The sequence below is a fragment of the Canis lupus genome, chromosome 34, assembly GCF_048164855.1.
Source record: "Canis lupus baileyi chromosome 34, mCanLup2.hap1, whole genome shotgun sequence".
In the NCBI taxonomy this organism is placed as follows: domain Eukaryota; kingdom Metazoa; phylum Chordata; class Mammalia; order Carnivora; family Canidae; genus Canis; species Canis lupus.
This window is the reverse complement of record NC_132871.1, coordinates 22,216,585-22,236,583: the sequence shown is the minus strand read 5'-3', so window position 1 is coordinate 22,236,583 and position 19,999 is coordinate 22,216,585. Positions and strand designations below refer to the sequence as shown.

The window sequence follows — 19,999 nt, the reverse complement described above, 5'->3', positions numbered from 1 at the left end:
ACTGGTGGCGGCCAGATTTCCAGCTCTGGAGTCAGCTCCCCATGAGTAAATAACCGCAGCTCCCAGTCCACACTGGCCTAGATGTGCTCTTGGGCCGGCACAGGTGCACTGCTATGCACAACTTGGGGGCGCCCGGGGACAGGGGGCGCCCGGGGCACTCGCTGTCCTGTGTCCCCCGCTTCTGCCTGTCCTGGGTGGAGCACAGGATCACTGGCTTTGTCTGCTGGGGCTCCCTGGGATCCGGGGCCTGTGCTACTAGACCCAACTCCTGGGGGCGTCTCTCCAGAAGGGAACAGAGCACTGCCACCTCCTTCCATTGCCAGCCTCTAGGGTAAAGGCAGCTCCAGAGCCGCCGCCTAACCAACCAGCTTCTCCCAGATGCCCTGCAGGCTGTGGCACTCCAGCCCTTTACTGAGATCAGCCAGCGGTTTGCGCTGAGCTTTCCCCTGGGTGCCCCTCCTCTAATAGTGACTCCAAGGAATCTTGAGGTTTCACTGCCCTTCTGGGATTTTGCCCAATTTCCCTGCCAAGCACTTTTCCCTCTGGAAAAACTCCAGCGGGGATTTTTAAAGTTCCTGCTTCTCCAGGGCTGGGCTTTCCTGCCCTGGAGGCTCTAGCTGCCTCACTTTAGCCCGGCCACTAGATGATCCCCTCCCCCACTTTATTCTTATTTATTTATTTCCACCGCCCTACCTTGTTAGAAGCAAAAACTTTTCACTCTGTAGCGTTCAGGCACTTCTCTCTTTAAATATCGGGTCAAATCAGTAGGTGTTTAGGATGTTTTGAAAGTAAGTTGGCGGGACCAGGTGAGTTGAGGACCCCTACTCTTCCGCCGTCTTGCTTCTCCTCCTCCAAGAGGTATTCTAAGAGAATAAGTTGAAGGACTTCTTACTAGATATCAACATTGATTACAAAGTTAACATATTTAAAGCTTGTCATAATGGTGCAGGAATAGATAAGCCAATGGCATAGTTTCAGAGCATTCAAAAATCTTTTAAATATGTGGAGACTTAAAAAATGAGAGAACTGGATACTCAGATTGGTAGAGAAAGAATGAAGTCTTTAGTAAGTGGTACAGTTACAACTGGTTCTCTCATCAACAATAAAAACAAAGAATACTTAAATCATACACAAAATAAATTACAGGAGGACATATATTGCCAAAAGCAAACTTTTTATATTTTTAGAGGAAACAATCATCTGGTTAGGCAATGGTTATATCTTTAAATAAGACATTAAAAAAACAAACATAAGGAAAAAAATGTCTTTGACTTTGTTAATAGTTAAAATAGTTTTTATTTTCTCTATCTCCATTGTTAGAAACAGAGAAAATGCAAACTATGACCAGGACTGGAAAAGACAATTGCAAAACACACAAAAGACAAAGGATTAGCACTCATAATATATAAAGAATTTATATAAGTCAATAATAAAAAGATCAACAACTCAATAGAATAAAATGGACAAATGACATAAACAAGCACTTCAAAAGAAATTAAAAACAAATGACACACATATATTAAAGTTATTCAACATCCGTAGTAATCAGAAAAAGGCAAATTAAGTACATAATGATATATTTCACCTATCAGATTGATGATAATTAAAAAATTAGTATATCCTAAATCTTGACCATGACTTAGAATAATGAACTTTCACATATGGATGGAGTTTATAAATAACAAAACTTTGCAAAACAATTTGAATTACCTAATATATTTGAATATACACATATCCTCTGATTCTGCAATTTCACTTCTAAATATATATATAATTAGAGATGCATACAAAAATGTTCATAGCAATAGAGTAATACTAAAAACAAACATATATAAAATAATATATCTTATTTAAATATTATATATAATATATATTAATATATAGAATAATATAGTGAAATAATATATCTTAAAATCAGACTATTATTTGAAGTAAAAAAATGATCTACAAATTGATATATCTTTAAAAGTCATAAAGTTAGATAAAAACATAATTGATCAAAATATACAGACAATCTGATTTCATGTATGTAAGCTTCAAAAATTAAAAAAAAAATGGTGACTGCACATATGATAAAACTATAAATAAAGGGCCTCCTGGGTGATGCAGTCAGTTAAACATTTGACTCAGTTTTGGCTCAGGTCATGATCCCAGAGTCCTGAGGTCGATCTCCATATAAGCTCTGCAGTCCGTACGGAGTCTGCTTAAGATTTGTTCTCCCTCTGCCTCTCCCCACTGCCTCTCTCTCTCTGTCTCTCTGTCTCTCGAAAAATAAATAATTTTAAAAAGCCCTAAAAAGACAAGTGAATGGTTCCCACACATTTTATGTATTTTATGTGAGATTATGTTTCACACAAAAAAGTCAAAGTCAGGGCAAGAAAGGTATGCCCTACAAGTAAAATATTTATTGCATAATGATTGCTCTATCCTACATGCTCTTTAAGCTTGAGCTGTAGTTCTAATCTCTATATACGATTACACCAGCTCAGCTTGCTACAAGAAAATTGCAATCAGTTATCATAAAATTTCATTTTCTCCGGTGAGTCTTACTAATGTCTTGCAAAGACACAATACTTATATATTAGAGATGTAAAGAGATGTGGCTTGAGGGTACCTACTGTTTCTATTATATTATGTTATTTTAAATGGTAAATATAGCTCCAAAATTTAAATATCTTCTTAAAGAGAGAGATAACAATGGAGACTGTAATGTTATGCAAATACTATTAGCTCTTCCTGGAATAACCAAATCAATATTTTGCTTTGTTTTCTGTAATTTTATTTTAACTGTTTTCTGGAAGTTATAAAGATAACAATCCAACCCTTCTAAACTACTCATGAGACAAAATTTAAAGAGAATATAAACCCATTTTCCAATTGTTGTTACTAAAATACATTATCATCTGCTTAGAACAATTAACAAGTGACATTTTTCCTTTTAAAATATTTTTCAGCTTCTAAAATTTTCTCATGAATAGAAAATGTAACAGAATCAGGTAGGCAACCAAAAGAGTAGAGAAAACATCCTGTACCTCAGAAAATACTCAAATTACATTGGACTATCAAAAAACAACATCCATATAAGGATTAAATCTGATTCACTAATGAAATTACTTTTATTTAATTAGCTAATATTAGTGCTGGTCTTCACCTGCCCCTTATTTTTAGCATGATAATTTACTTTAGTTACTATTACTATTACATGCATATAGAATTGCATGCATGCTTATACACACACATTTAAACTATCAACTTAAAGTTTAGTTAAGGCTATAACTAATCTAGTAGATGAGATGAAAATAAAGCAAAAATCATTTACTTGTAAGGAATTTTAAGATCTTGACTTCACAGTGGAACTGAACTTTTAAAAAGCCCCAAGCTCTAATAAAGCAAGGATTCATTAGCAAAAGTTTCTATGAAGAGGAAAAACAGGAATATATTAATGACTTGAAAAAACTAAAAATAAAATGACCTCAATCTTTTAAAAGGAGAACATGGAATTAAGGAAGGATCTGGTAAAGACATATTTAATGCCATGTATCCTGAAAAAATAACCATTGATTTCAGAAATCACAAGTCCTGGCCACATTACAGTAAGGTATATCCCTGGTCGTAGATGAATCAGAACATGCCGGCTCTTATTAATAATAATTGAAAAGTGTCATAACAAACTGTAGTTGCAATTCTGAATGAAGACAAACTTGATAAAAAGTTTGTTTTTAATAAAATAAAAGTTTGTGGCTACATCTGTATTAATTAGGACTCCGTAAATGGTAATTAATGGAAATAAATTCAAACTAAATTAAAATATAAAGAAACCAATAGGAAAGCCCAAGCATTATAAATGATATGCAGGTATATTATAACCCCAAAGGAGAAATTATGCAGCTTAGCTCTGTGAACAGGAAACCTCACTAGCAGTTTCTCTCTTTGCAAGCTGGCTTTCTCTGCCTCTCAAATCACCACCACACAATGAATAGAAGAGAGTCACCCCTTACTTCTAAGTTTACAGTTGCTCCTAACTGACGAAGGATATATTAGTATCAATTATGAATTCACTGGAAAGAACAATCTTCTTTCTTGTCATTTTGGAGAGTTTTTTTTTTCCTTTGGGTTCAGTCCAGTGGAATAGAAAGATTGATTATGCCCTCAAGTACAACTGACAAAAGGCAATTGAGGTAGGAGCTATTTGTAAGACAGAAAAATACTCTGTGGAGTATTTATTATAATCCCAGTAGGGCTCATTTACTAACCCAGGAATTTGGGTTGCCTCAGGGACTCTATATTTGGACATACTTTGCTGTAGTAATTGTATTATTACAACATCATACAGATTAACATGTCTGCATTAATGTATATGTTTTGGGTTTAATAGGACAGTTTAATTTTATTTTGAAGGGAATCAAATAGTGAGTTTCCTACTGTTGTAGTTGCCCTGTGGGAAAGATGCAGGAGATGTAAGTGCACCTTTGGTACTCCTCTGCCTGAGTGTGTGACTGATCCAATGACCTGTGAAGGTAGTATGGAAGTAGCAAGTAGAGCTTTATTGTTCATGCTGGATTTATCTTTGGTGTGTACTTCCTTTCACAGATGGTGAGCTGTTTCAAGGCTCAGTGAGCTATTTAGAAGACTCAATTTTCAGAAGCATTATGGTATAGAAGTTATGTGTAATGGTTTTAGAAACATCATCACAGCCTAAGCTATTGCTTTGCCATAGTAGTTGTGGACCCTATCAGATAGATTACTTATTTAATACTCTGTTCTGCAGTTTCCTCATCTGTGAATCTGGGATTAAAAATAGATTAAATTAATTACTCCTAATGAATTGCCTAGAACAATGCCTGGAAGACTCTAGGCACTCAGTATTCCAGTTTTATAAGGGGAAGTTTTAAGAGATGCTTCATTTCTGGCTTGTCAACTCTGTATAAGAAAGCCAGGCACCAAGGCTGATTCACTGTGAAGCTAATTAAAGTTAATTTTCCAAGTCCCTGACTTCCCAAAGCTCATATACCAACCTTTGTATTTTTCTTTTTTTTTGTTTCTTTTTAAAAATTATTTTTAGAGGGGTGGGAGAAGAGGCAGAGAGAGAAATAGAGGGAGCAAGAGAATCTCAGACAGATTCCCCACTCCATGAGGAGTCAAATGTGATGCTCCATCTCATGACCCTTTGATCAAGACCTGAGCAGAAGTCAAGAGTTGGACATTCAACTCACTGAGCTAACCAGGCACCCCTATATTTTTATTTTCTTAAAGCATATCCCAAATGATATAGGCTTCAAACCCAATAGAGCTTAGCTTAATTCCACCTCTGATCAAATAGAGTGGACTAAATCCCGATAATTATTCATAACTGTATTAGAAGGATTTCTTTAACTTAGAGTTTCACCAAGATGATGAAAAGAGCTGACAATTATTGAACACTAATGAAGTAAGAAGAGTCTATTCAGTTTATTGTACACAGAACTTTGAGAATGACTACTTTATTTTTATTCTATATAAGGATAGCCAGTAATAACTTTAAAATATAAGCATCATTAATATGGTCATTGTGACCATAACGAAGTATAGAAATGTTACTTTAACTGGTAACTTCAAAACCCCTTTAAGGAGGTGAGCTATTTTTGGGAAAAGAGAAATTTTGGGGGTAGTAGGTGGGATTCCCAGACCCTTGTTGGCCAGCACTGTGCCATGAAAAGAAGAAGAAATTAGAAGATATTGCTCTATGTAATAGAAGGGAGAAGAATTTGTGGTTCCACAAGCAATCTGCAAAAAGGAGGTAGAAGACAAAAAGGGAGAGAAAAGAGAAGTACTGTGCAAAGTGACTCCTCCCAGAGATCGTTCCAAATTCTCAATAAAGTCATTTAAATTTGTAAAAGTTGTGGGAGTGAATATTTATTTTGAGAACTGAAGAAGCAGCTGAGCTTCACCGGTGTTTAGCTTATGAGAATACAGAGCTTCTAAAAATGTTATCACCCTGGGAGTGCATATAGATCTCAGAGAGGGTACCACAGTTTATATGCCCCCAGGAGCAGATGCTGAAAGAAGGATTCTAGTACAAGTAGTTAATCTCAGAGCAGAAGAAACCACCAGGAGGGCACGGAGGAAATGAGACAAGGAAGGGAAGGTAGCCCCAAAATGTTCATTTACCCATCCGGCACTCTGAGTGATAGGGCTTCATCCTGTTGGGGAAAGCACAGCCAGTGTGAAACACACACCTCAGAGGGTTGGGGTGGCGAGTGTTAATATATCATTCCTGCCAATTATTGGTAGAGAGCTATTCCCAGAGGGTACTCCTTGGCACTTCTGACCCCAAGAGATAGAATTCAATCCGTAGGTGCTGGATGTCGAACGTTGAGTGAGGGCATATGAATAGGGCACCAACATCACCTACTCCAGTGATGATTGTAATTGGCTCTGGAATGGGCAGAAGTTTTAAAAGAGGAGATCACTAGATTTCTGAAGGTCAGAGGAAATCCCAATGTCTTTGAATCACATGGTGGTATTTACACTCAAAAAGGATTGGCTCATTTTAAGAAAGTCTTCATGAAGAACTGGCCAGGAAATATATTGTATGAAGAGCTGTATCTGTACTTCTTTCTAAATCATTCAGCCTATAATGATTCCCTTTAAAATGTCCAGGTCTTTGTATATGGAGATGGTTTCCCCTTTGTATAATGTCATTAAAATTAGTGTAAGAAACCCTCACTCTCCAATTTTTAGTACACGATCATTAATAATGGTATTTAAAGGCATCTATATTCTCCAAAAATTGTCTATCAGTTTGCAGTGTTCCTTGGTTTTGTCTCTATTTCAAAATATGTAATATTAGGGTTTTATTCTCCTTGCTTTGGAAAGAAGGAACAAAATTGCAGATGCAGACTGAATGGAAAAGATTCTCAGAATTACAAAGAAATGTGGAAACCATTCTATTGCCAGCATAACACACTTAAACATATGCAGTCCTTACTCTCATTCTAGTAGCTCACAGCTTCACTGCATAACCATCTTACACAGCACTGAGTTGTCTCTGCAGGCATCATGTTTGATATGTGTAAATGTCCAATACATATCTATACACTGATGTGTAGGAAAGAGAAATACGGTCACTGACTTCATTTATTTTGAAAAGATACACAAGTTTAATAAAAGCAGAAATATGAATGAATTCAATAATTTGGGGAATATACATTATCCTTTTTTCAATAGTCTTTCTAAAAGTTATTAATTTTTAGTTTTCCATCCAGTGTTTCATTTATCTTTTTATTTCCTCATAGTTTCAATCCCGGTGTTGAATTTTCTTTGGCCTGAAAACATTTTAGCTCCTTTCCAAGTGAACAATGACTTCCTTTCTTCTATCTTTTAACTTCACAATAGAAACTCTAATACTGGGGGCCATCCCAGCCTCCATGATTATGAAGACAGTTCTAGTTCTCTTCCTTCATAGTTCCACAAGGGTTATCAACCTGCTTTTCTCCACTTCAGGTAGAAGTTTTCTTCTGAACCAATTATCCTCCTATCTTTGTCCTCTGAAGAATTGGTTTTCCACTCCCAGCTATTTTCTCTCTTAGGGTAAGCTTTCTGTCTGGGTCATTTTGCTTATTTCTCTACTCTCTTAAAAACTAGATTCCTCTGCCTTAGAGGATTCTCAACTTCACATACTATTTGACATGTTTAAAATTTTTTCAATTCTAAGAGAATTTTGTTTTGCTGCTATTTGAGAAGTGCAAAGCAGGTCATCAGTTCAGAAATACAGAAACATATGCTACCTTAAGAAAGAACCCACAGCTGTATTTTGCAGGTGCTATAAAAATCACCTTGTGGTGAATTATCCAACTATTGTGTTTTACTTCCCTTAATCAGTAGTAGGTACAATTCTGGAAATAATCAAACTTGGAAAACACTTCAGTGATGATTACAAAGTTTTTCTTAATTATACTTGACTCCCTTTTACAATCTGTGGACTATATCCTAATATTCTTCTTCCTAACAACACAAAAGATGATTGACTTCATACATGGAACACTGATCTTTGTGAAAGTAATCTATTTTTCCCATTTTATTGAAAAATAAGTGGCATATATTATGGCATAAGTCTATTGCATACAGTAGGATGGCTTGAATTACATATCTTGTGAGATGATTACAATAGGTTCAAGGTAACATCCATCCTGTTATATAGATACAGTAAAAAGAAAGAAAAAATAATGAAGAAAAATAACCTCTTGGTGGTGAGAACCCTTTAATATTTACTGCTTAACATTTTATCTGTATATTATACAGCAGCATTAGCTGCCATTACCATATTGTACCTTAAATCCTTAGCACTTATTTGTCCTACAGCTGGAAGTTTATGCCTTTTGACCACCTTCCTTCAATTCCTTCTCCTCCCACCCTATGCAGTGGATAACCACAAGTCTGATCTCTTTTTCCTTGAGTTTTGGTTGTTGTTGTTTTCTTTTAGATTCCACATATAGTTGAGATCACACAGCATTTGTTTCTCTCTCTGACCTAATTCATTTAGCATAGTGCCTTTAAGCTCCATCAATATCATCACAAATGGTAGGATTTCTTCATTTTATTATGAGTGAGTAGTATTCCATTGTATGTATATACCACAAGTTCCTTATCCATTCATCCATTGATGGACACTTAGGTCATTTCCATGTCTTGCCTATTATAAAGAATATGGCTATGAATGCGGGGGTGCAGGTATCTTTTCAAGTTAATGTTTTTCTTGCTGGATCATATGGTAGTTTTATTTTTAATTTTTTGAAAATTCTCCATACTGTTTTCCATAGTAATTTCAACAATTTACATCCCTACCAATGGTGTACAAAGATTGTCTTTTCTCTACATCCATGCCAGCATTTGTTATCGCTTGTCTTTTTGATGATGGCCATTCTAACAGGCATGAGATGATCTCTTATTGTGGTTTTACTTTGCACTTCCCTAATGACTAGTGATGTTGAGCACCTAAATGTAACTGTTGGCCTTCTGTATAACTTTTTGGAGAAATGTCTATTCAGGCCCTTTGTCTACCTATTAATTGGGCTATTTGGTTTTTTGCTGTTGAGTTGTTTGAGTTGTTCATATGTTTGGATGCATCATCCGATATATGGTTTGCAAATATTTTTTCCCATTCTATAGGTTGTCTTTTCATTTTGTTGATGGTTTATTTTGCTGTGCACAGCTTTTTAGTTTGATGTAATTCCACTTTGTTTATTTTTTATTTTGTTGTTTTGCTTTAGGTGTCATATCCAAAACATCATTACCAGGGCCCATGTCAAGGAACTCTGTTCATCAGTTTTCCTCTAGGACTTTCACGCTTTCAGATGTTACCTTTAAGTCTTTAATCCATTTTGAATTTTTCTTGTGTGTGTGAGTGGTATAAGCTATGAGTCTAGTTTCATTCTTTTACTTGTGAATATCCAATCATTCCAGCAATATTTATTGAAGAGACTATCTTTTCTCCGTTGAGTATCCTTGGTTCCCTTGTCAAATATTAGCTGACTGTATATGCTTGGACTTATTACTGGGGTCTTGATTTTGTTTCATCAGCCTGTTTTCATGCCAGAATCATACTATGTTGATGATTATAGCTTTGTAGTATAGCTTGAAATCAAGAAATCTGATACCTCCTGCTTTGACTATATTTCTAAAGAATTCCTTAGCTATTTGTGGTCTTTTACGGTTTCATATAAATTTTAGACATTTTGGGGATGCCTGGGTGGCTCAGTGGTTGAGTGTCTGCCTTTGGCACAGGGCATGATCCCAGAGTTCGGGGATCAAGTCCCACGTCAGGCTCCCTGCATGGAGCCTGCTTCTCCCTCTGCCTATGTCTCTGCCTCTCTCTCTCTGTGTCTCTCATGAATAGATAAATAAAACTTTTTAAAAAGTTTAGACATTTTGTTGTTATTTTTTTGTTTGTTTTTTAACTTCTGTAAAAGTTTCCATTGCAATCTTGATAGAAATTGTCATTGATTCTATAGATAGCTCTTGGTAGTGTTGATATTAATTCTTCTAATCCATGAACATAAGATACTTTTCCATTTATTTGCATCTTTTTCAATTTCTTTCTTCGATGTCTGGTAGTTTTCTACATTCATATTGAAGATCTTTCATCTCTTTAGTTAAATTTATTCCTAAATATTTTATTGTTTCTGATGTTATTATGTGGGATCAATATTTTATTTCCTTTTCAAAATTCTGTTGTTAATGTATAGAAATGCTACTGATTTTTGTGTGTTAATTTCATATCCTACAACTTTCTTTTTATTGATTAGATCTGATAATTTCCATATATTAGTGAATTTTCTAGTTTTCCTTTTGTTACCGATTTCTAGTTTCATGCCATTGTCATCAGAAAAGATTCTTGACATGATTTCAATTTTCTCAAATTTGCTAAAACTTGTTTTGTGGCCTAGCATATGGTTTACACTAGAAAATTTCATACAACAAAGAAACTATTTGGTATGAGATTATTGATTGAACAATTCACTTTGTAAGCTGAGTTTTAAAAGAAATAAAATATATTTATTTTTTTGAAAATATTAGCTTGTTCTAGAGTTCCTGAAAATAGATGGAGGTAAAAAACTTCCTTGTCAGCCTCAAAAAATAAAGAATTGGAAAAATAGTGTCATAGAGGATAGGAGAGGATAGGACAAGAGTTTAGAAAGTGTCTTCATGGGGTAAGTGTCCTCAGAAAGTCTTCATAAAGAAAAAGGAAAAAATGATGTGATGACACAAAAAGAAAAAGTATAGAGAAAAGAGGTTTTGAATGTAATAGCTCCATAATATATTGAATAAACTTTAATGTGTTTAATAATTGTTTAACAATGTGTTTAATAATAACATGTCTGATAACATATTTAATACACTTCAGTGTGAATAAACTCACAATGTGAACGAGTGTGTGTGTGTACATATATTTAGCTCCAACAAAAAGCTAGATAATATCACTAGGAGAAAAATCTTAAATACCTAAGTCTTTCAATAATATAAAGTAGTACATAAAAAGTACTAAATAAAAGTAGATAATTTTATAAAATACAATTTATATTTTTAGATGGTCAAAAGTTAAAAATAATAGATTTCAAGAACACAAAACTTAGAAGTTCATAGACATAACAAACTATGGGATAGAGACTGATTTAGAAATCTCACCACCAAATGTAGGAATCAAAGAATCACAGAATATTAGAACTGGAAAGAATTTCAGAGGTGAAGGAATGTCATAAATCTGAGGTTTCTTCTGAATGGCCTACATGTTGAATGGAGAGCTTGCTTCCTATGACATGTGGTATTTTACTGGAGAAGAAAGAAATAATATACAGTAGAGGGAAGAATCATTTGTGGTTGACTTAGAATGTTTTACAAGAAATAAGAAGGGCATGTTTAAATTACTTATAAGAGAAAGTGTCCTAAAGGCAAGAACAATTTAACATTGGAATAGCCACCCAAAGAGGTCATTGAAGAAACATCAATAAGACATTCAGAAAGAGATTAAATATAATTCGAAAGGGAATAATATAAGTGTCTGGCAATAACATGCACTAGGTACAGAGGTCTGAATACAATGACCTGTCATTTCCCCATAGTCCCTGTGTCTATGATTCACGTAAAATAATCATGAGAGCAAATAGAGGTAAGGTGAACATCAAAGGGGGAAAACTCGTGAGACAAAATAAAATAGGACTACCAGGATTGACATGGTAGCACAGAAGAAAGCAATTCTTTTTTAGCTGAAAACTTCACTAAACAGCATTCCACTGGAACTTTTTTGCTGCCTCTGTCTAGAGAAGCAATGGCAAGACACTCACGTGCCCTTCTGTCAAAAGCTTAAGATTTTTTTTTTTTAGAATTTTTTTCTCATCTGGAACAGAAGCAGTCTGCCTTTGAGTTTTTATGGTCTCATCATGGAAGAGATGACCAAAAAAGGAGCTTTTACAAAAACCTATTCAGAGTCAGAACAAATATCAAATGCATTTAGTAACTTGTAAAGTTTTATGCCAGCAGGAATAATGTCACAATGTAGACTCATAAAATCAGTATGTTTCGACTGGAAGAAACTTTACAGATCCTTAAGTATAAAGCCTAATGTGATTGAAAAACAGTAGCATGAGTTTCTTCATGCTCTATGCTAAGGCAAATATGAGAATGTAATTGCCCAAAACTTTATCCATGTAGCAATGAGCTAAAACACACTCTAGGAAAATACAGGTGAACAGTAACATTGTCTTACTATGCAAAAAAAGCTGTCTAAGGAGGAAATGAAGCCCAGAAATGATAATAAGAAATAATGCTGATTTTAATTACATTAAAAATTTTAATTTCTGTATGTCAGGAATCAAAATAAATAATATTATAAATCAAATAACATGGTAGAAAGATGGATTTGAAATATATATCGCAGGCAAAGTTAATGTATCTACTATATACAAAGCCTTGACATTTACAAGAGAAAGACAACCAACCAGTTTTTCTGTGTTGAGAAAAAATTCAGATGTTCCTATATGCTCACACAGATACAAATGGCTGTGACCATACTAAGCTTCATCACAAATCAAAATGCAAACTAATACAAAAAAAATAAACTAAGTAAGATTTTTTTAAATGATCATTGTGGTATAAATTCCTTAAAAATAACATATTTTGATGAGAAATTATATTTGGATGAGGAAAACAGACAGATACACATATACTGCTGATGGTATGAAAACCTTTTGGAGAATCATTAGGGAACACAGTAAACCTTATTTTGCAAATGGCAAGATTTCATTCTTTTTTATGACTAAGTAATATTCTGTTGTATACATATACTATGTCTTTCTTTTTTTAATTTTTATTTATTTATGATAGTCACAGAGAGAGAGAGAGAGAGAGAGAGGCAGAGACACAAGCAGAGGGAGAAGCAGGCTCCATGCACCGGGAGCCTGACGTGGGATTCGATCCCGGGTCTCCAGGATCGCGCCCTGGGCCAAAGGCAGGCGCCAAACCGCTGAGCCACCCAGGGATCCCTACTATGTCTTTTTTATCCATTCATCTGTTGATGGATACATGGGCCATAATTTCCATAGTGTAGATAATATTGCTATAAACATCAGGATGCATGTATGGAACCAGAGAATATTATGCTAAGTGAAATAAGTCAGTCAGAGAAAGAAAATACCATATGATTTCACTCATCTGTGGAATTTAAGAAATAAAACAAACAAGCAAAGGGGAAAAACAGAGAAAGAGGCAAACCAAGAAACAGACTCTTAACAATAGAGAACAAACTGATGATCACCAGAGGGGAAGGTGGGGGGATTGGGTTATACAGGTGATGGGGATTAAAGAGTGCACTTGTGATGAGCACCAGGTATTGTATGGAAATGTTGAATCACTGTATTGTACACCTAAAACTAATATTACATGGTGTGTTAACTACCTGGAATTTGAATAAAAACTTAAAAAGGGGGAGGGGGAATTTTAAAAATAAAATCTCAAAAAAAAAACCCCTATCATATTCTTTTACCCAAAATTCTAAGTAATTTTCTAAAGAAAGTAATTACAAGCAAAAAAAATAAAATAAAATGTAGATACAAGGATATTTATTATAGTATCATTTATGGCAAAACAAAATAAATATTTTCAAATTTCTCCCAGTGACCTCTTGATGGCTCCAAGTGCTTCTTTAATTCTACACAAATCATCCAGTGAGTAACACTTGTAGACTTACAACCTTGAGTAGGAAACTTCTCTAAATTTTCTAAGATTAATTTTATATTGTCACACTTATACATTTCTTTAAAAAATGAAAGAGAAAGTTTATGAACAATGTAGTAAATGCTGTATGAGTAATCATTATGAAATAGTTCTTAAAAGGGTTTTGTTTTCCCCAAGACATTTCAAGAAAATATTTATGTTGAGATACATGGGATAAACTCACTGAATGGTAATTTTTTAGGCACATTCATAATGTTTCATTGTGATTGTGTTATTCTAAATAAATTAAGTTTCAGCTTATTCAAAAAAGTAAAGAACACAGCATCAGTATTTCCTGAATATGAATTTTAAAACTGTAATTGAAAGTAGTACATAAAAGCCCCTTTGATGGTAATTCATGGAAATTGGCTTAGCTTTTGGTAATCCCCTTCAGTAGGTTCTACTGTTAAATATAAAGTAGGAACAATTCTGTCCATTGCCCTTACATTCATGCTGTCACTTAATTCTAAGTATTTAAATATCAGGACCACTGAAACTGAGTATCATTGAAAGAAAAAGAATAAAATTTTTTGAATATGGAATTTTTCTCATTTTAATTTTTTAAAAAAAGAATGATACTTAAATAGTAAAATTTCTTCTTTAAGTTTCTAATCAAAAGAAAGCTTGAAACTATGGTACATCTTTTTTATGTACATAGTAGTGTGTAGTCCTGAGAATGTATTTTCATTATTAATTATCATATGATTGGAATATATATTGGTTTCGTTTCCCAAAGAAAAACTAAAAAAAAAAAAAAGATCCTGTAGTCTTATTTTCTATATCAGTTTTTAAGCAATTAATTAAACAAATTTTAGTGAGGGTTTACTCTGATCTCTTCACCAATGTAGACATGGAGAGCATTGTTTTTGTCAGAATGAGTTTTAGAGTACAATAAGGTAGTAACGAAAGATAAAAACAAGCCACTACCTTTATAACTTAGATATATACAAGGTGTGTGGAAGCCGAGGAGGATCACTTTGGTCTATTTGGGGACTTAACAGGAGGAGCCACAAAAACAATTGCCATTGATCTGATACTCCAAGTAGACAAGCTGGATTTAAGAAAGAGGTAGTGTGGCCTTAGCATCCCCAAAGGAGAGGTCAGCTTGAGCAAAGACATGGCCATTTGGAAGAACATGCTATGTCCTGGAAATGCTGGTGTCTCAATATTGCTGTACCAAACAAAGTGGCAGGACACAGAATTGGACCAGTTAAGCAATAGATGTTCTTGAAATGTAAAGGATTCCTATGCTTCAACCATGGCAGGGTGGTTGGGAGGAGGACAAGTAAGTAACTTAAGGTGGTAAACACACTACCTCAAGAACTCAGATATTCCATATCTATGAATCTTAGTGAGTCTGTAATTCATCTGAGGTATTTTTGGTTAGGAAGTCATTGAGCAATGGGTTATAGAAGTTATGTGTATATATATATGTATATATATATGCTATGTATGTATACATATACATATATATAGAAAACATATTTTCATTCCTCTGGTTGCAACTACTTGATTGAACCTCTTGGGTGGAGCCAAAAGAAAGTTTAGAATTGTAATTCACCTCAACTGCTCTCTACCTCTATTCTTGTGACTTCATATACACTGTAGTAACTAGCTATGGAATCATAGTATACGTGCTTGACTATCTCGGAGGTAACGTGCTTGACTATCTCGGAGGTAACTTCATGAGTTGGAATCAACATAGCCTTTTGAGTAAGACAGCTCTGAGTTTCAAACCTGGGTACCATGATTACTCTCTTGGTTAATTTTTTTTGCTTCTACAAGCATGGTTAAAACAACCTATTTTAACAGATTATTTGGTAGTTATAAGAAATAGAAAATGTATCTGACATTTAGTAGATAAGTGTTATTTTGATTATTCTGCTTCTCATCACAAGACAGTTATGACAGACTCAACCTAGTCTCTATACATGTCCCAGGATCGAGCCTGGAGACCTTGGAGTTTTAAAACCTGCCTTAAAAGTGGGGCATAAGCTAAGAGTCCAGTAAACCCAAGTAGCACCTTGATACTTTATTTTAAACAGAGTTAAAATGAAATACATATTAGATTCTCTACTTCCCTCAGGAGCAGCCATTGAGTTTTATATTCCTGCACACTAGCCTATGGATGGATAAACACAATAAAACAATGGTGCAGTTTTTCTGTTTTTATATTATTATAGAAACATCTTGAAAATGCTTTGAGTGTGAATAGTTTTCTAAATATAGCTCTGCATTGCTGTATCTCTTTCATTTAATATGAAATCTATAAGCAAAGCTATGGAAACAGGGAGTGTTTTCATCAATCTATATATGATTAAATATATGTGAGCATAGTGACCCATTTGGGTTGATTCCTCCAATCTCCCCATTCCTTCCTTCTCATCTCTGAAATATCTGTTATGAGCAGAAATGTATTTCATTTGAGTCAAAATGTAATGTTTCAGGAACTTTTGATTCCAGAATCCTAACAACTGTTAAGACAGCACAGGTATGAAATGCCAAACTGAGGTTTGCTTGCTACAAGAAAATTCTAATCTTTAATTAATGGCATCAAAATAATTTCAAACAGATTAGAGGACTTGAAAAGCTCCCAGAGTGAGCAGCTCATACTTATTTCTTCCCCTTCAGGGAATACTTATTTGGTATCGAAAGCTCATCTCATAATATAGCTGCATTTGTTCTCATTTTTCCAATGTATGACCAAAGCGTCTGTGGACAAGTACAAAATAGGACATGCCATTGAAAACTATTTTCACTTTCATAATTTGGCACTTCTGAAATAAATGGCAGGAGAAATTATCTGGAAGGATTTTGTTAATTATTACAAAGAGAAGAGAAAAATTATGTGAAGGGTAAAAAGATCTAAGGAGAATTTTAATTTCAAAAACATTTTTAGATCTCATAAGTTATATAATTCCTAGTTTTTTTATTAAATAGAGGCTTTATAATTCTTTTGTACTTTTTTCCAGTGATAAAAGATAGATAGCAATGGGGAACAAATAATTATACAATGTATTTATCAATTTATCATTTTATTCCATTTTATAGTGACTCTCCCATTATGGGAACTATAGATTTTGTATCTAGCTCTGCTTAAGACCAAGCTTTAAAAGTAATATATTTTCTCATTTTAATTAAAGGGAGCAGTTGTATTAGTTGTGTGGGCTGAGGCGTCAAGAGGGTAGGATGGAATACATTCACAAGAAATGTTCTTACAATATGAAACCTTCAGACCTATTTTTTTTTTTTTTTTTTTTTTTTTTTTTGGTGTTCAATTTACTAACATACAGAATAACACCCAGTGCCCGTCACCCATTCACTCCCACCCCCCGCCCTCCTCCCCTTCCACCACCCCTAGTTCGTTTCCCAGAGTTAGCAGTCTTTATGTTCTGTCTCCCTTTCTGATATTTCCCACACATTTCTTCTCCCTTCCCTTATTTTCCCTTTCACTATTATTTATATTCCCCAAATGAATGAGAACATATAATGTTTGTCCTTCTCCGACTGACTTACTTCACTCAGCATAATACCCTCCAGTTCCATCCACGTTGAAGCAAATGGTGGGTATTTGTCATTTCTAATAGCTGAGTAATATTCCATTGTATACATAAACCACATCTTCTTTATCCATTCATCTTTCGTTGGACACCGAGGCTCCTTCCACAGTTTGGCTATCGTGGCCATTGCTGCTAGAAACATCGGGGTGCAGGTGTCCCAGCGTTTCATTGCATTTGTATCTTTGGGGTAAATCCCCAACAGTGCAATTGCTGGGTCGTAGGGCAGGTATATTTTTAACTGTTTGAGGAACCTCCACACAGTTTTCCACAGTGGCTGCACCAGTTCACATTCCCACCAACAGTGTAAGAGGGTTCCCTTTTCTCCACATCCTCTCCAACATTTGTTGTTTCCTGCCTTGTTAATTTTTCCCATTCTCACTGGTGTGAGGTGGTATCTCATTGTGGTTTTGATTTGTATTTCCCTGATGGCAAGTGATGCAGAGCATTTTCTCATGTGCATGTTGGCCATGTCTATGTCTTCTTCTGTGAGATTTCTGTTCATGTCTTTTGCCCATTTCATGATTGGATTGTTTGTTTCTTTGGTGTTGAGTTTAATAAGTTCTTTATAGATCTTGGAAACTAGCCCTTTATCTGATATGTCATTTGCAAATATCTTCTCCCATTCTGTAGGTTGTCTTTGAGTTTTGTTGACTGTATCCTTTGCTGTGCAAAAGCTTCTTATCTTGATGAAGTCCCAATAGTTCATTTTTGCTTTTGTTTCTTTTGCCTTCGTGGATGTATCTTGCAAGAAGTTACTATGGCCGAGTTCAAAAAGGGTGTTGCCTGTGTTCTTCTCTAGGATTTTGATGGAATCTTGTCTCACATTTAGATCTTTCATCCATTTTGAGTTTATCTTTGTGTATGGTGAAAGAGAGTGGTCTAGTTTCATTCTTCTGCATGTGGATGTCCAATTTTCCCAGCACCATTTATTGAAGAGACTGTCTTTCTTCCAATGGATAGTCTTTCCTCCTTTATCGAATATTAGTTGCCCATAAAGTTCAGGGTCCACTTCTGGATTCTCTATTCTGTTCCACTGATCTATGTGTCTGTTTTTGTGCCAGTACCACACTGTCTTGATGACCACAGCTTTGTAGTACAACCTGAAATCTGGCATTGTGATGCCCCCAGATATGGTTTTCTTTTTTAAAATTCCCCTGGCTATTCGGGGTCTTTTCTGATTCCACACAAATCTTAAAATAATTTGTTCTAACTCTCTGAAGAAAGTCCATGGTATTTTGATAGGGATTGCATTAAACGTGTATATTGCCCTGGGTAACATTGACATTTTCACAATATTAATTCTGCCAATCCATGAGCATGGAATATTTTTCCATCTCTTTGTGTCTTCCTCAATTTCTTTCAGAAGTGTTCTATAGTTTTGAGGGTATAGATCCTTTACATCTTTGGTGAGGTTTATTCCTAGGTATCTTATGCTTTTGGGTGCAATTGTAAATGGGATTGACTCCTTAATTTCTCTTTCTTCAGTCTCATTGTTAGTGTATAGAAATGCCACTGACTTCTGGGCATTGATTTTGTATCCTGCCACGCTACCGAATTGCTGTATGAGTTCTAGCAATCTTGGGGTGGAGACTTTTGGGTTTTCTATGTAGAGTATCATGTCATCGGCGAAGAGGGAGAGTTTGACTTCTTCTTTGCCAATTTGAATGCCTTTAATGTCTTTTTGTTGTCTGATTGCTGAGGCTAGGACTTCCAGTACTATGTTGAATAGCAGTGGTGAGAGTGGACATCCCTGTCTTGTTCCTGATCTTAGGGGAAAGGCTCCCAGTGCTTCCCCATTGAGAATGATATTTGCTGTGGGCTTTTCATAGATGGCTTTTAAGATGTCGAGGAATGTTCCCTCTATCCCTACACTCTGAAGAGTTTTGATCAGGAATGGATGCTGTATTTTGTCAAATGCTTTCTCTGCATCCAATGAGAGGATCATATGGTTCTTGGTTTTTCTCTTGCTGATATGATGAATCACATTGATTGTTTTACGGGTGTTGAACCAGCCTTGTGTCCCAGGGATAAATCCTACTTGGTCATGGTGAATAATTTTCTTAATGTACTGTTGGATCCTATTGGCCAGTATCTTGTTGAGAATTTTTGCATCCATGTTCATCAGGGATATTGGTCTGTAATTCTCCTTTTTGGCGGGGTCTTTGTCTGGCTTTGGAATTAAGGTGATGCTGGCTTCATAGAACGAATTTGGAAGTACTCCATCTCTTTCTATCTTTCCAAACAGCTTTAGGAGAATAGGTATGATTTCTTCTTTAAACGTTTGATAAAATTCTCCTGGGAAGCCATCTGGCCCTGGACTCTTGTGTCTTGGGAGGTTTTTGATGACTGCTTCAATTTCCTCCCTGGTTATTGGCCTGTTCAGGTTTTCTATTTCTTCCTGTTCCAGTTTTGGTAGTTTGTGGCTTTCCAGGAATGCGTCCATTTCTTCTAGATTGCCTAATTTATTGGCGTATAGCTGTTCATAATAGGTTTTTAAAATCGTTTGTATTTCCTTGGTGTTGGTAGTGATCTCTCCTTTCTCATTCATGATTTTATTAATTTGAGTCTTCTCTCTCTTCTTTTTAATAAGGCTGGCTAATGGTTTATCTATCTTATTAATTCTTTCAAAGAACCAACTCCTGGTTCTGTTGATCTGTTCCACAGTTCTTCTGGTCTCGATTTCGTTGAGTTCT

General features: G+C 35.2%; 1 long non-coding RNA gene across 4 annotated transcripts in view; it reads right to left on the bottom strand.

Moving 5' to 3' along the window:
• LOC140624528 (uncharacterized) overlaps positions 1–19,999 on the bottom strand; it is a 268,997-nt gene that overhangs the window by 19,511 nt on the left and 229,487 nt on the right. For all 4 annotated transcript variants that reach the window (XR_012024002.1, XR_012024005.1, XR_012024003.1 and 1 more), the window contains one exon: positions 694–863. This is a non-coding gene — a long non-coding RNA (uncharacterized lncRNA). The remainder of the gene's footprint in view (positions 1–693; positions 864–19,999) is intronic.